General features: G+C 37.3%; 1 non-coding gene across 1 annotated transcript; it reads left to right on the forward strand.

Annotated features, from left to right (window-relative positions):
• Nucleotides 1-13,075: 13,075 nt before the first annotated feature.
• LOC128067128 (U4 spliceosomal RNA) lies at nucleotides 13,076-13,216 on the forward strand. The gene has a single exon (XR_008201335.1). It is a non-coding gene; the product is annotated as a U4 spliceosomal RNA (small nuclear RNA).
• Nucleotides 13,217-13,779: the final 563 nt, after the last annotated feature.

Here is a 13,779-nt window from a genome sequence, read left to right on the forward strand (position 1 = left end):
GTCATTCAGTTACATAACTAAACCTGAATAAGCTTTTAGACATTCTGGCTTGTTCCTGGTTTCTCCAAAGGGCATATAAACTAGGTTCCTGGTCTACAGGTGCTCACTATCTGGGAAAGTATGGCATGAATGGAATGCGCCTTGCTAGAATGTTTCTTTGGGGCACGTCCTCCACTCCTCCTGGGCCATTCCTTTTGTCAGGTGGTACCTACTTGGGCTAAAAAAGAAAATGTACTTAAATAAAGACTTATTAATCACAGGATGCTTTGGCTACTTTTTAATATTTAAGCATTTTTAAATATTTTTGGTGGAATAGCTTATACTGAAAAGTGCATAAATATCCATGTGCAGTACAATGAGTAATTGTAAGATGAATACACATTTGGTCTGTTCCTCTGTCAGTCTGCTTCTATCTTTAGACCATATTCCTTCTATCTCCTCACAAATAGACATAATCCAGAGTTTATTTTAATTGATAACTTGCTTTTCTTTATGGTTATATCACCTTTTGAATATGTCCCTGTTTTTTCACATTTTCGTAGAGTCTATTGTGTTTATTCATACGTGTCTTTCTTCTTTTGTCAACATCAGGCTCATGAACAATATGTATCTCCCTGCAGCAGCAGTCCTTCATTTTCATTGCTTTACAGTATCCCCTTGTTTAAGCATACTCCAGTGTGTATTTCACTATGGCTAGATCACTGGGTCGTTTCCAGTTTGGGATTATTTCAAGGAACACTAGTGAACACACTTTTCTGTATGTCTTCTGAGCACATATGAACCACCCCCAGTCCATTAGGAAGTTTCTGTATTCATGACCAGAAAATAGCTCTCAGGAGAAAAGTGTTTTTAAAAAGTAAAGCTTATCTCTGTGGGATCTTACATTTCCTAAAATTCAATCTGGTACATTTCAGTTCCTGTTAACTTTATGGAGATTTTTAAAATAGTTTTTCATTAGTGTTTCATTCAGCTTTTAAAATTATTCTCAGTAAAAGGGACCATCTTATGTCACCCAACATTATCAGAATCAGAATTCTATCAAGCATTATCTATAGTTTTAGTTTAGGTTTTAAAAATAACTATGATCATGCTACACATCCAATTTATATCCCACTTTTTAATCTAAAATACGTTGTACTAGTTGTCTGTTGCTGTGATATTACCTTAAACGTGGTGACTTAAAACAGAGCAGAATTATCTCAGAGGTTCCATGGATTAGTCTGGGCACATATTAGCTGGATCCTCTGTTGAGGTCTCATAAGACTGCAGTAGAATTGTTGGCTCTGTTGCGTTTTCATCTGGAGGCTTTACTGAGAAAGAACTACTTCCTAGTGCCCTCAAGTTGTTGGTAAAATGCATTTGCACTGCTGTGGAATCCTGGCAGTTTACTTCTTCACAATCAGCAATGGATGGACAAGATCTCTTCTGCATGAGGTATCTAATTTCAGGAAAGCTTGGACCATCTTTTAAAGTTCTCACTGATACATCGTGGCCCCAGAATAACCCTTATTTTTATTAACTTGAAGTCAAACAATTAATATATGCAAAGTCCCTTTACCTTTTGCTTCCCTTAAGGGGAAGATTAAACAAGAGTGCATACACCAAGGTGTGCTTATCTGGGAACAGATTAGAATTCTACCCACCACATATTGTAACACATATTTTCCTGTTATCTTTAACTGTCTACTATGAAGGTGTTTCATGACTGTATTACATTCAAACATGAAGTATTTTGTAATTCCCTTGAACTCTGGATTATAGGGTTACATTTATGTTTTGCATGCCTAGTTTTTAAGGCTTCTAAGACTCTACTCGTGTCTGAACAATATTTGGGCTTTGGTTTTCTCAGCTATAAATTAGTGTTCCTTAAAAACTGGCAAAAATGATGGATAGGCACACTATTACATATTGGTATCTAGCTCCATTTTCAAAACCCTAGAGGGAATAGTAGACAGTAGATTCATCTCAATTAAAAAATGCTCGTGTCAAAATCTTTCACAGGTGACACATGAAAAATAATCATGAATCAAATTAATCACTATGTAGTAAAATAATAAAACAAAAGTGGAAAAATGCTCCCAAATGTAGAGTGCTGTAGAGAAATAATGTGCTGTAAAGAAATTTAAAATAATGCATTTCCATTGTCTGCAAACCATAACTTTCAGAGATTGCATACTCGAAGATTTAAATACATTTCACAATCTATCCAGCTTAGATTTAAACAGCATAAATCCCTTCAAAAATAGAATATCCAGTTCAAACTCATTATCTCCTATCACATCCCAACAATTTTCCTTTCCTCTGTCCTATATTTTAATTAATACCACCCTACTAGGGTTTACATCTGGTAGACAGAGTGTCTGAAGAGCTATGGATGGAAGTTTGTAACACTGTACAGGAGGCAGTGATCAAAACCATCCCAGAGAAAAAGAAGTGCTTGTCTGAAGAGGCTTTACAGATAGCTGAGGAAAGAAGAGAAGCCATAAAGGACAGAAACGGTAAGGACCTAACAAAAGCAGAAGCAGTTAAGAAGATGTGGCAAGAATAAACAGAAGAGCTATACAATGGTCTTGGTGATGTGGATAGCCACGATAGTGGGTCACTCACCTAGAACTGGACATCTTGGAGTGTGTGGTCAAGTGGGACTTAAGAAACATTACTATGATCAAAGCTAGTGGAGGTGACTAAATTCCAGCTGAGATATTTAAAATACTAAAAGATGATCCTGTTAAAGTGTTGCATTCAAAATGTCAGCAAATTTGGAAGACTCAACAATGGCCACAGGTCTTGAAAACGTCAGTTTTCATTCCATTCCCAAAGAAGGGCAAAGGCAAAGAATGTTCAAACTACCATACAATTGTGCTCATTGCACATGCTATGCTCAAAATCCTTCAGGGTTGGCTTCAGCAGTAGGTGAACTGAGAACTTGCAGACATACAAGCTGGATTTCCAAGAGGCAGAGGAACCAGAGGTCAAATTGCCAACATTCATTGGATCATGGAGAAATCAAGGGAGTTCCAGAAAAACATCTACTTCTCCTTTGATTACACTAAAGCCTTTGACTGTATGGATCACAACAAACTGTAGAAATTCTTTAAAGAGGTGGGAATACCAGATCAGCTTACCTGTCTCCTGAGAAACCTGATGCAGGTCAAGAAGCAGCAGTGAGAACAGATAATGGAACAAATGTCTGGCTCAAAAATTGGGAAAGGAGTCTGACAAGGCTGTTTATCATCACCCTGCTTATTTAAATTCTATGCAGAGTACATCATGTGAAATGCTGGGCTGGATGAATCACAAGTCGGAATCAAGATTGCCAGGAGAAATGTCAAGAACCTCACATATGCAGATTATAACCCTCCAATGGCAGAAAGTGAAGAGGAACTAAAGAACCTCTTGATGAGAGTGAAAGAGGAGAGTGAAAAAGCTAGCTTGAAGTTCAACATCAAAAAAACTATGATCATGGCATCCAGTCCCATCACTCAATGGCAAATAGATTGAAAAAGTGGAAACAGTGACAGATTTTATTTTCTTTAGCTTCAGAATCACTGTGAATGGTGATTGCAGCCATGAAGTTAAAAGACACTTGCACTTTGGAGGGAAAGCTATGACAAACCTAGAAATTATATTAAAAACAGGGACATCACTTTGCTGACGAAGGTCCATACAGTCAAAACTCTGGTTTTTCCTGTAGTCATGTATGAATGTGAGAGTTGGACTATAAAGAAGGCTGAGGATGGAAAAATCAATGCTTTCAAATTGTGTCGTGCTGGAGAAGACTCTTGAAAGTCCCTTGGACTGCAAGGAGATCAAACTAGTCCTAAAGGAAATCAACTCTGAATATTCATTGGAAGGACTGATGCTGAAGCTGAACCTCTGATACTCTGGTCACCAGATGGGATGAGCTGATTCACTGGAGAAGGAAAAAAAACCCTAATGCTGGGAATGATTGAGAGCAGGACAAGAAGGGGTTGACAGATGATGAGATGGTTGAATGACATCACCCACTCAATGGACATGAATTTGGGCAAACTCTGGAAGATAGTGAAGGACAGGGAAGTCTGGCATGCTGAAGTCCATAGGGTCTCAAAGAATCAGACAGGACTTTGACTGAACAAAAATAAAATCCACTGTTACCCAAGCCTAGATTGGGAAAGTAAGACTGTAGTAGCACTTACTACAAACATTTAGTCAATGAACAAAACAAATCTATTTTTACATTACATTCTCATAAACAGAGCATATTTGTAGTTGAACCAATACCTAACTTTTATAAAATTTTTGAGTTAGCTTGAAATAATAAACTTTCATAACTAACTTACTATCAAGCAATGCCTCAGGGATGAAATGAAGTGTTTACCCTAGGATATATGGCAGATGTGTGCTAAATGTGTTTATTCACTTTGATCATCATAAAATATTTGTTTTTAGCAATTCTGTGAGGTTTGTGATAGCCCAGAGCAATACTTGTCAAAAATCTCTCAGTTAATAGACAATCTTTATAATTATATGACTCATTGCTAACAAATCTGAATTAGTATTAAAAGAATCCAAGTTAGTTTTAACTTTTTATTTTACAGAAAATATGTGCTTACTGCATGTAATATCTTTAAAATATTTGAAATATATATATATATATATATATATATAGAGAGAGAGAGAGAGAGAGACTTGAATGCATATTTCTTTCTAGTCATTTTTAGAATATTTATATCTGGTGCCTTAACATTTTTAAAATCATACTGAACCAGCTGTGATTAGTTTAACTGTGGGTGCTACGCTGTGCTTAGTTGCCCAGTCGTGTGTGACTCTCTGTGATCCAATGGACTGTAGCTCACCAGACTTCTCTATCTATGGGGATTCTCCAGACAAGAATACTGGAGTGGGTTGCCATGCCCTCCTTCAGGGGATCTTCCCGACCCAGGGATTGAACCCAGGTCTCCTGCATTGCAGGTGGATTCTTTACAAACTAAGCAACCAGAGAATCCCAAGAATACTAGAGTGGGTAGCCTATCCCTTCTCCAGGGGAACTTCCCAACCCAGGAATAGAACTTGGGTCTCCTGCATTGCAGGCAGATTTGTTACCAGCCTAGCTACCAGGGAGAGACTTTCCAAAACAGTAGTTTAAACTTTCTAGAAGGTAACCCAGAGTTGGTAGAGCAGTGTCGTGATAATCAGGAAGACCTCCTCCATCATCCTAACTCATGACACCCGTCTTCAGTGTCACCTTTGTGTCTAAATTGGCTGCTAGAGTTCCTGGGATCATGTTCCAATTACAGTTCAGAAGAAGGCAGATGGACCAAAAGGACAAGTAACAATTCATCTCATTTCAGTCGCTTCCCTTTAAGGTGCCTTCTCTGAAGTTCTTGTCAACGTTTTCACTTTATTTTCTTGTCAACATATTCACTTATACCTCATGTGAAAGAGGTGACTCACTTCACTATATTTTTCTGCAAAAGAAGCTAGAAAATAAACTGTTCATTCTAGGAAGCAATATACCAGGGGAAATTGGGACTCTGTTACTAAAGAAGGAGAGAAGATATTGAAAGGAAACCAGTGCTTTACACACACACACACACACACACTCATATAAAACACAGATACTCATGTAGATGTAGGCTTGGAGATATATATATCTCCAATATAAGTATAAATTTATATTTATAAAATTATAAAAATAAATTTATATATTATAAAAATATATAAATATTTATATAATATATAAATTTATATATCTCCAATATAAAATTGCATATTCTATTTTTTCACCAAGCACACAGCTGTCTAAATTCTACTTCATTGTGATTCTTAAACAGATATTTAATGTTTTGAATAAAAAGTAACTGAACCAATGTATAATATTATAATTTGCCATAAACCTGTTAATAATGTTAGTCGCTCAGTCATGTCTGACTCTTTGTGGCCCCGTGGAGTATAGACCACTGGGCTCCTCTGTCCATGGAATTCTCCAGGCAAAAATCCTGGAGTAGGTAGCCATTCCCTTCTCCAGAGGATATTCCCAATCCAGGGATCAAACCTAGGTCTCCCCCATTGCAGCCAGATTCTTTACCATCTGAGCCAAATAGCCTATTCAATATTACTGTTGTTGTTATCACTCGGTATGCTACTGCCGTGATGACTGATGCTGAGGCGTCCACTCATGGAGCAGCTATCATAAGCCAATTGTTTTGTTAAATAGATGTATATGCGAGGTAAATAAATTTGGTTCAAGCTCTTGTCTTCAGGCGCAGGCTATCACAGGCTAGCACAGGTAAAATAAGCTCCAAACCGAGGAACATTTGCAAATCATGAAAACTTTATGTAGGGTTTTTTTGGGAGTACAAGAGGAGATTGCATAGCCCATATACAATAAAAACATCCTCTACTGCTTACTGAGTTTCCCTCACAACTCAAGGCCGCTGAATTAATCAGTTATCTCCCTTGTCAAAAGCCTGTCAATACTGGACTTTTTTTTATTCCTCTATTCTATACTTTATCTATTTCTCCAACCTCTAGGATCTTTTTCATTTTAGGTGGCATAAAATTCTAAATGTGTACTACCTCTGGCAATGTGTGAGAATATTTCTTCATTGTATTCTCACCAGCGTAGATATTATCATTTTAAAAACCATAATTGTTTTACAAAACAGCATTGTAATTCATATCTTAATTACTAAAACTTTGAAAACTTTCTCAGACACTTGCCAAATAGCTGGGTTTCCAAATCATTCCTTCACTCAGTATTTATTGAGTGTCTTTTTGGTTCCAACCCTTCCTCTAGATGCTGAGGATACAATGGTGAATGAAAGAGAAAAATCTCTGCACTCGTGAAACTTGCATTTTATTTGCTGAGTCAGAAAATAGACAAAGATAAGCAAAATGTATGAACAGTGAGATGATGGTGATTGTTATGGAGGAAAATAAAGTAATGGGTTGAAGAGTGAGGACTTCTAATTTAAATAGGGTGGGCCCACTTTGAAGGTGACATTTTAGTAAAAGCTGGAAGGAATTGATGTTTGAATGAAAGTACACATACTCTTAACGAGAGATGGGGAGATCCAGAAAAAAGCAGGGAGTGCAGAGTTGAGGAATAGTTCGCCCAGTATGGAGAAGGAAATGGCAACCCACTCCAGTATTCTTGCCTGGAGAACTCCATGGACACAGGAGCCTGGCTGCAGTCCATGGGGTTGCAAAGAGTCGCACACGACTGAGCTACTGATACTTTCGCCCAGTATGTTTGAGAAACAGTGAATCTGTTTGGCCAATCTGACAAGAGTGAAGTGAACCAAGGCCAGAGAATTTCCAAAATCTGAGACGTAGTGGTAACCAGACCACGTAGGAATTGGCGGCCAGTATAAGAACCTGAGCATTTTCTCCAAGTGAGATGGGAAGCAAGTAGAAAGTTTTTAATCTGCTTTTTTAAAGATCATTCTGACTGCTTTGTAGAAAATAGAGTGGAAGAGGACAGTGGCCAAAGCAGGTCAACTAGTTAGAAGATGACTGTTATATTCCAGGTGAAAGATGAGGAAATGTCATAGAGGCAGGTATGATATGATCCCATCATGTGTATATTTTTACTGTACAGTAATGGACAGGATTTAGTATGTAACAGAAAGAGAAGTAATGAATAATTCCAACGTTTGGGTCTAGGCTTTGAAAAGAAACCAATCGACCTATAATTAGAGAGAAGTACTACAGTATAAGGAAAGCAGATTTGAGAGAAAAAATTAGGAGCTCAGTTGTAGACATGCTAATTTTGAGGTTTTTTTCGGAGATCAAAGTAGAGTGGATATGTTGAATGTTCAATACCGAAAGAGAGCAGGAGTTGGTCCAGGCTCCTGTGAATTATCTGTTTGTATCCTTTACTCAGTTATTTCTTATATTTACATTTTTATATATCTGGACATGGACTTTTTATGTAGTATTCTTATGTCACTGTTAAAAATATGCATTGTGTCGAGTTTAAAATGATCATTATGTTGTAAAGGGCCAAACAATGTTAATACCAAAAAAAGGAACATCTAAAAAGAGTGAGTGAAGGGAGATGAATTGGGAGATTGGGATTGACATATATACACTACTACATATAAAATGGGCAAGTAATGAGAACCTACTGTATAGTCCAGGGAACTGTACTCGTTGTTCTAGAGTAACCTAAATGGGAAGGAAATTCCAAAAGGAAGGTATATATGTATACACGTGGTTGATTCACTTTGCTTTATAGCAGAAACTAACACAGCAGTGTAAAGCAACTCTACTCAAATAAAAGTAAATAAATAAAAAGACTGCGAATGGTGGGTGTCTTTTAAGTGAGATGGAGGAGAGAGAGGTAAGTGGGAGGGAGGGAGGAATAGAGAAGAGGAAAGAGAATGAGCGAGAGAGCAAGAAGGAGAAGGAGAGAGAGAGAGAGAGAAAGCATAATGATTTCGGTGATATAAAAGCTTCCATATGGTGTCAATTTGTCAAAATATTTCTGTAGGAGTACTGCCGGAACTTTCCACAGGCACACATATTTAGTATATAAACCCTCAGTAAAGTCACTACTTCCTCTGTGTATGTGTATGCCTTTCTTTCCTATTCCATTTTTTTCAACTTCTGAACTGAATTTCCCATTGGTGAAAACTTCGCTGCATGCATGCCCACAATAATATCAAGATGAAGTCTAAACCATATTTTTTTTTCCTGAAGAATTATCCAGATTTCTAGAGGCCTGAATTATGTCGACCAGCATGTCTGTGCTGATCCTTCTGTCTGCATTGCTACACTACTGTGCCTCTTTAATTGCTATGGCAACAGCACAACAGCACCAGTATAACCACAGAGACCAGACACACGAAATATTAAACACCTTCGGGAAACTGGAACATAATGGATAGCATGACATCTCAAAGGCTCAGAGAGTCACCTTTCAGAATTCCAAAGAAAAACGGATAAAGCGCTAAATCATTTACTAGATTTAAAACACTGATGAATGGCATTCGAATTTGTATTGTAACCCTCATGATGTTCTTTCAAGTTGCCTTAAAAACAAGGTGCGTCCTGAGAGAGGAGCTGCCCTGTTCTTGGAAACTGGAAGAAAGCTGGGGTCGTCTCTGACTCTACAATGACAGGGGAGCTGATTTCATTGCATTTCACATCTGTGATAATGGTCCACGCCCTAGACCTTTCTCTCCTGTGTCCATTGAAAACTGATTACCTGCAGTGAGATGCAATAGAAAGAAACTGGCATATTAAATCTGATTGCAGTCTTCAATGACTAATATTTTCAGACTTTCAATGAGACTCAGTTTTCTCATCATTCAGTGCCAAGTCTGATGAGGAACTTGTTTATCCTGATGTTTTCCACAGAGCATTGATACAGGGGGAGCACACTTCTTCAGATACAAGTTGATGGGGAGCAACAGTGTGAGACCCCAGCTAACAAGATGCTCTTTATCTGAGAGCTTTCTCATTTGAAAGCCCCATGCCTTTCACCATCTTACATAACCTCTCCCTCTCTTTTGTTTTACACGACAAACTTTTATTTTGTCAAAATCCCTTGTTATTTTTTAAAATAATTTTTAAACTGAATTATGGTTGATGTACAGTATTATGTAAGTTACAGGTGTACAACATAGTGATGCACAATTTTGTAGGTTATATTCCATTTATAGTTACTACAAAAGACTGTCTATATGCTCTGTGCTGTATAATACATGCTTGTGGCTTATTTATTTTACACACAATAGTTTGTAATCCCTTAGCCCTTAATCGCTTAATCCCTTAGCCCTCTGTTGCCCTCTGCTTCTCTCTCCCCACTGGTAACCACTAGCATGTACTCTATATCAGTGAGTCTGCTTCTTTATTGTTACTTTCACTGGTTCGTTTTATTTTTAGATTCCACACTTAAGTGATATCATGCAGTATTTGTCGTTCTCTGACATCTTTTCCTAGAAATATGACTTTATTTGTAGATAAGTATGGCTTAAGGGGATGTGTAAGGATACCAGAGGGGAAGGGTGGACTGTAATGTCTGGCTTTTTAAATAACTTTTTACTTCATTTTGAAGTATAGCCAATTAACAATGTCTTGATAGTTTCAGGTGCACAGCAGTGCGACTCAGCTATGGATATACATGTGCCCATTCTCCACCAAACTCCCCTCTCATCCAGACTGCCACATAAGCTTGGTCATCTGTCTGACTTACTGCACTTAGCACAATACCCTCCACGTCCATCTATGTTGTTGCAAATTGTAAAAATTCCTTCTTTTTTATGTCTGAGTAGTATTTTATTGTGTGTGTGTGTGTGTCGGTGTTTGTGTAGGTAAATATACCACATCTTCTTTATCTGCTCTTCTGCTGATGGACACTTAGTTTACTTCTATATCTTGCTAATTGTAAATGCTGCAGTGAACATTGAGGTGAATGTATCTTCTCTACTTAATGTTTTCCTAATTAAACTTAAAAGTTTTTGCACAGCAAAGGAAACTATCAACAAAACAAAAAGACAGCCTACTAAGTGAGAGAAAATAACTTGCAAATAATATGACTGATAACATTTTAATACCCAAAATATATAAACATCTCATAGAAATCAACATCAAAAAACAAATAACCCAGTTGAAAGTGGTAGAAGAGCTAAATAGACATTTCCAACGAGATGTCCAACAGGCACATGAAAATATACTCAACATCATTAATTATCAGAAAAATGCAAATCAGAGCAATAATGAGATATCGCCGCACACTAGTCAGTATGACTATCACCAAAAAGAACACAAATAACAAAAATTGGTGAGGATGTGGATAAAAGAGAACCCTCCTACACTGTTAGTGGGGATGTAAATTGGTGCAACCACTGTGAGAAATAGCATAGAGGCTCTCAAAAAAAAAAAAAAAAAAATAGAGCTACCATCTGAACCAGAAATTCCACTCCTGGGTATATATTCCTTATTTCATTGCCCCTTTAAAATCCGTGACTTGGGGCACTCACCATTCACACACATAGTAGGTTATCAAATTATTCTGTGAAACAAATAACCATCTACCCCCTCAGATTAATTATACCTACACCTGTCCCATAGCAGCACTACTATCCTCATTAGTGCAAGTTTTCAGTATAAATTATTTTGCATTTTTATACATACATTCCCCCTTCCCCTTCCCAAATAGTTTTCAGTTACACCTAAACCTCTATAAGGAGTGCTTACAATCAGTTCATTTTAAGAAACCACTTATCATCTGTGCCAGCTGACTCAACTCTAAACTACTATTGTTCTAGCACTTTCGGAAGCCTTCACAATCTCTTAGCACTGGCCTGTGCTAGGCTGCTGTCTCTCACCAGGCTTATCTGCAAGAGAGAACGCATTCTCCTTCAGAGTTACCAGTTGTACTGACTTTCAGGATGCATGGACAGTCAGTGACATTACAGAGTCTCTGCAGGCAAACTCCTAAGTGGGCAAGTCAAGGGACAACTCAACCCACCTCACTGGGAGAATACTGAGACCTCTTTATACACAGAAGTCACTCTCCTTTCTGAGACAGAATTTATATTCTGTAAAGAATCTTATGTATTTAAGCATTTGGGTAACTTCAGTTATATCTTGACACACCAAAGAAAAATGAACGACTGGTTAAACGTGTCATCTGGGTTGTCATCCAGTATACTCTTAAGTCTCCACCATAGTCATCTGGCAGCACCATAGTAATCTGTCAGATGCATCTTGATTAAGAAGAGAGACCAGGAAAAAATGTGTAAGTCACTTGATGAACTTGGGGAATCAATGTTGAAATCAATCTCTTTATATCCAAATGCTGCATAATCAGGAAAACAATAAAAGTAATATATAAATATATAACCTCATCTTATGCTAGAAACAGTATGGGTTTTGGAAGTGAATATGTCTCCATCTTAAAGCTACCGTTTTGTTTACTTTCTGTAAGAAATCTTTCTCCTTCTGTAAGAATCTCAAGAAATCTCTTGAGATTACTTAAATTTCTTAAATTTGATTTCATCATATAAAACGGGAAGAAGGATAGTACTTTAATGGAGTTGTGCAAGGATTAAATGAGATTTTGTACAAGTACATTGCATAGCAAGTATATTTTAGCTTTCTAATATAAGCTAACAGTTAGTATTAAAAACATTTCATAAGAGAAATAGAACATTATCTGTGTAGCATTCACCTTAATTTTTAAAAGCAGAGAAGTGATGAAATATTTGCACATCTACTAATTAGATAAAGCATGGCAAATATTCCACTTAGTACTGTGGTGTTGGAGAAGACTCTTGAGAGTCCCTTGGACTACAAGGAGATCCAACCAGTCCATTCTGAAGGAGATCAACCCTGGGATTTCTTTGGAAGGAATGATGCTAAAGCTGAAATTCCAGTACTTTGGCCACCTCATGAGAAGAGTTGACTCATTGCAAAAGACTCTGATGCTGGGAGGGATTGGGGGCAGGAGGAGAAGGGGACGACCGAGGATGAGATGGCTGGATGGCATCACGGACTCGGATGTGAGTCTGAGTGAACTCCGGGAGATGGTGATAAACAGGGAGGCCTGGCGTGCTGCGATTCATGGGATCGCAAAGAGTCAGACACGACTGAGCGACTGAACTGAACTGACTGAAACCAGCTTAATTATCACTTAGCATCTCAATCTTGTTTCCTCATCTGTAAATAAAAGACCATTACTTCCTTAATGTTACCTGTGCCCTATCAATGGTATCTATTTTTTTAAAATTTAGTTTGCCTAAGTAACCGTCTCTTGTTCTTTAGTGTAAATAATATGTGTTTATATACATATATGCCATGTTGAGTTAAAAATGCATACATGTATGCATGTACATGTTGAGAAGAAAAACTACAAAATGCTGTATTAAATGACAGACCCTTTAGAATTGTGTAAATGTAAATATCAAAATGTATGATGAGTTAGAATTTTTCACTATGCCTTGTATTATACTAATTGTGAATGTGTTTGTCTAATCAGACCCCAGCCTTCTAAGCTTGATAGATTCTAGCAAAACACCTTGTACACGGTGCAGAAGCTAAGTAAGTCCTGCTGAAATTAATTTTAAAAAATGAATGAATGAGCTTTGCGCAGTGGCAGTGTCATAGCCAATGATGTTTATCTGAGGCATGATTATTACTAATTGAAAACTTTTCCCAATACCCCGCCATGACGACTTGAAATATAGTTGGCATTGGCAATTTTTGATAGTCTCCATAGAGACTGAATTAAAAAAAAAAATGAATGAATGAATGTATGAGTGAATCTTCAAAATTTATTATGTTCAACGTGCTTAGGAATTTTACTAGCCACTATTATAATCAAAGATCAAAGGATAATTGTTCTAGGCTATATACGTCTTATTTTGAGGCCTGAATTTAACAGGTTCAATTGTAATATCCTGAGTACATGTTTTATTATAAACGTTATCATTGGTACTCCTTTTATTAATAGAATAAAAACTAGGGTGAAACCTAAACTATTTGAAACAACTATCAAATTCATTATCTAAACTGTATTGTGAAATATCCTTTGCCATAAAGTAACCATTCTGACCCATTCTGAGACAACTCATCAATGTCAGCAGGCATCAGCACGTGTTCCCAGGCATTAACCTGAGCAAAGGAGCACTAATTAAATTGGTAGAGCTCTACTGAATGATAGCAAGGCAACTCCTGAGGAGCTGGAGAGCTTTCCTTTAACTCAACATATAAATTGGTGCCATATTGGTTTCTGCAGAGAATAGATTATATTCTCAGTTGGTTGTAAGATCTAAATTCTCTTTT

The sequence above is a fragment of the Budorcas taxicolor genome, chromosome 21 (genome assembly GCF_023091745.1).
Source record: "Budorcas taxicolor isolate Tak-1 chromosome 21, Takin1.1, whole genome shotgun sequence".
NCBI lineage: Eukaryota > Metazoa > Chordata > Mammalia > Artiodactyla > Bovidae > Budorcas > Budorcas taxicolor.